The following is a 3899-nucleotide window of genomic DNA, read 5'->3' as shown; positions in this document are numbered from 1 at the left end:
GGACACCAACAAGTCCTTAAACAGATGCATAGCGGAAGATTTGAAAAGTCTTTGATTCATCTGTAGGAATCTGAAGATGAGGATGTTGTCAAGGTAAACAGTCATGAACTTATCGACCTTTGTCAAGACCATCTCTGAGCCAGTTGATCAATAAAGAGTTCACTTTTCCCAAAGACAAGAAGTAGCGGGATGTGGAGTGGATATTTAGAGTGCTCCAAGCCCAATTTACAGTTGTTTGTGCACCTGCTAACAATGGGGTCTAGAGACCTTGTGAGAGGTGATGTCATGTTGTGTGATCATGCACAACATGACCGTGGACGATGAGGGTGATGATCCGGCGGAGGTCTGGAAATTGAGAATATGGGTGATCGTATCTAACTTCGAAGTTAGAGTCCGGCCATGTTTAAAGAGTTTGTCCGAATGCATCAGCAAATTCAGCATCGACCAACTCATGAGAAGCTTAATGAAGATCTGATTCGCCATGTGTCGGCATTTAAAGGGGACAACCAAAACATATGTATGAGTTGAATTCAAGTTTGAACTATTTTATCTCAAAACTTAGTTGGATTGTAATATTTACATTTGAACTACGGTCACATTTTAATATTTTTACTCTTGGGAGATTTGATATGCTATTATTTTCAGTGTTGCGGACTTAGGAAAAACAATTACAAGGACGGACGTTTAAGAGACAAGATTGGATAAATAGTGTATCTATTTTGAAATCGGCGTTGGGATACCCTAAAAGCTCATTCTTGCGAGTAAAAAAAGTCCCACATGGAATGGAGTGAAAGTGGTACTACCATGTTAGAGGCGAGACAGCCATGTCGCTGGAAGCACGGGTATTGACCCAGTTGTCTATGATTCCTCTATTAATCATTTTCTGCAAGAAAAAATATTCAAATGAGACCTATCAGTTGTACCACCATCGATATACTACATATGAAATAATGAGCCAAGTCAGAAACAAGCTCCACGAGTTTTTTCAATTCAAGTAAGTAGTGTTAAAACTAAATAATGAACAATGTGCAATCAAGCGAAATAATTTGAGTTACTACATACAAAATAATGACCTGTTATTTTAATACGTTGAGCACAAATAAAGAACAACTCAACAAGTTTGCCATGTTAGTTCCAAGAAAAATTAATGCTTACTAAAAGTGGAAGTGAAAACAATGAAGATGGAAATAGAACCTTATGCTAGTAAAATAATGCATGGATTCCAGTAGTGAACTATTAAAACAGTAAAGATACGACAAACTAGCCATGTTGAAAATGATGTGAAGTAGCACTTCATTAAATGAACAGATTTATTTTCGATCAAGATTGTTTTCACACAAGCACTTGACAGGAAGGGGTAGGAAGGAGAGGAGGGCATAAATCGGCTGGGACCTTGTCTACGACCTGCAGCTCGCCTGGAATGGGTTGAAGCTGCTGCTGCTACATGCTCCCGGTCCTCTATGGGAGGCCGAGGTGCCCCATCGAAGGCCGGCAAGAGGATGCAGGTGGAGCCCATGACAACCCTCATGGATACATACAAGAAACTGAGTTAGATCAGTTTTAAGCCACCAGAAGAATAGCTATTAATCAGCCGCCTCCTCCAAATGAACACAGGAAATCGCAGCAAAGGTGACCATGGAAGAACAGGGCATGAAAAACAAATATAGGGCAGTAGTATAACTAATTTACCAATATATCTCTTCCTCCACGCCCACCCCTAGATCACTGGACCGAGCTCCAAAACACAACATGCATGAAGCACACGCACGAACCATGTCGGCAAATCTCCTCCTACTCTGCTACCTGGCCTACCGATCGCCACCGGCATCACAAGCGAGAAAGGGCTGGCTAAAGTGGGCAGGTCCAAGCTAAAGATAATGAAGGAGCATTGTATTCGTAGATGATCTGTAAGATTTGTACAAACTATCAGTAACTATCTGATAATGATAGTGTAATTCCAAACTGGCTAGTGATCTACAAATCCAATAGTGATCAAATCCTAGCTAGCTGACATTGCTGCGTATGACTGGATCTGTTGCTGTAAATGTTGTAGTAGCAATAATTAGTACAGAATACGAACAGTTGCGGAGCCCGTCCGGCAGCAAGCCCCGGATTGCTCCGGGCTTCCTCCGAGCACTGTAGGACTGTGGCTACCATAATCACTATAAGCAGAAAGATTTGGGCCTCACACCCCAGGCCCAAGCCCTAGGGGGTCTGGTCCTGTCTGCGCCCCTGAATACAAGAGAAGAAGTTCAGGACCATAGCTCATTCGAACCTACGCTCGGCACTGTCCAATTTAATGCAACTTTCATGTGGATCCGTCCCTGTCAGCATTCAAAATTCCTTGATGTTGTATTGTTTGCCTTAATCCTTCTATCCTGGTTATTTTTTTAACATGGTGGACTGGCACACTTACCCATGTACTGTAGCACACTTACCCATGTACTATAGCACATGTGCCCATGTCGTAGAATTCAAAAATTATTCTTCTGTTCATGGGTGTAAATCAGAGGCAGCCATTTGGCTCTCGGGCACCAGAACTCCTGGTGCGTAGAAATAATTTTCAAAAAATCATAGAAACACAAAAATCATCCAAACATTTATGCATGTAGATTTGGATCTTCTTTACCATCGCAAAAGTTCCAGAAAATAATATTGGCATATGCATGATGTGCGAAAAAAGCAGCATGGGTCAAAAGGTCATTCAGATGTGTAGAAACACAACCAAACATCATAGGTTTGCATAGATCGCATTCATTTGAACTATTTTATGGAAAAAAATCAGTTCACCTAACATTTAGATTACTAGGGGTGTGGATTTCTTCATGATTTTTTGACAAAAAAAACTGAAATTTATTTTTTCACCCGTATCCAAAGAGAATTTAGCACACAGTGTAACTTCTGTATACAATCTATGTCTTGGGCATACTGTTCAATTACATGACATCCCTTCATGCATGTCTTGTGGAGAGTGCTGGCACACATTACGGGGTAATGAACAAGTGTGAGTGCATAAGACAACATTCTAGTTGCCTGATGCACCATGGCTATATTATTACCTACCGTGTGAACATCATGTAAGGGCCTGTTTGGTTCCAAATAAGTCACCAACTTATAAGTCGAAAAGTGAAAAAAGTGACTTATTTTACCAAACAGACCCAACTTATAAGTCACCCCAACTTATAAGTCATAAGTTGCTTCACCCTAACTTAAAACTTATAAGTCACCCCCTTTTGTGTGGGTCCCACCACCTTTATATAAAAAACAAGGTGGAAAGGTGTGGTTAGGTGACTTATAAGTCAGGTGACAACTAAATAGGCATGACTTACACTGGTAGAAAAAGGGCCTATAGTCCCGGTTCGTAAGGGCCTTTAGTCCCGGTTCAGGAACCGGGACTAAAGTGTCGGTACTAATACCTCCCCCCTTTAGTCCCGGTTCAATTCAGAACCGGGACTAAAGGCCCTCCACGTGGGCAGTGCGCAGAGCCCAGCCAGGAGACCCTTTGGTCCCGGTTGGTGGCACCAACCGGGACCAATAGGCATCCACGCGTCAGCACTTCTGTGGCTGGGGTTTTTGTTTTTTTTTTGAAAGGGGGGGGGGGTTGGGGGTTTTGGGGGGTTAATTTAGGTGTTTCATATATTGTGTTAGCTAGTTATAATTAATAGAGAGAAGTGTCCTCTGTTATGTCCGTGCTTGGTCGACGCTACGTACTATACATACGTATATAGAGAGGACTAGACACGCTAGCTAGCTAGTAATTAAGCAAACGAAGGAAACAGAAAGATCGTCATGAACATATATGCATATATACAGAGAGAAGTGATATCGACCACCTCTCCTTCTCCGAGAGATTGGTCGAACAACAAGTTCTCGTATATCTATCTGACACTACCGGCTAC

Source organism: Triticum urartu, chromosome 6A (genome assembly GCF_056163025.1).
Source record: "Triticum urartu cultivar PI428250 chromosome 6A, HENAU_Tu73, whole genome shotgun sequence".
Taxonomy (NCBI): domain Eukaryota; kingdom Viridiplantae; phylum Streptophyta; class Magnoliopsida; order Poales; family Poaceae; genus Triticum; species Triticum urartu.
Note: the sequence above shows the minus strand (reverse complement) of the source record.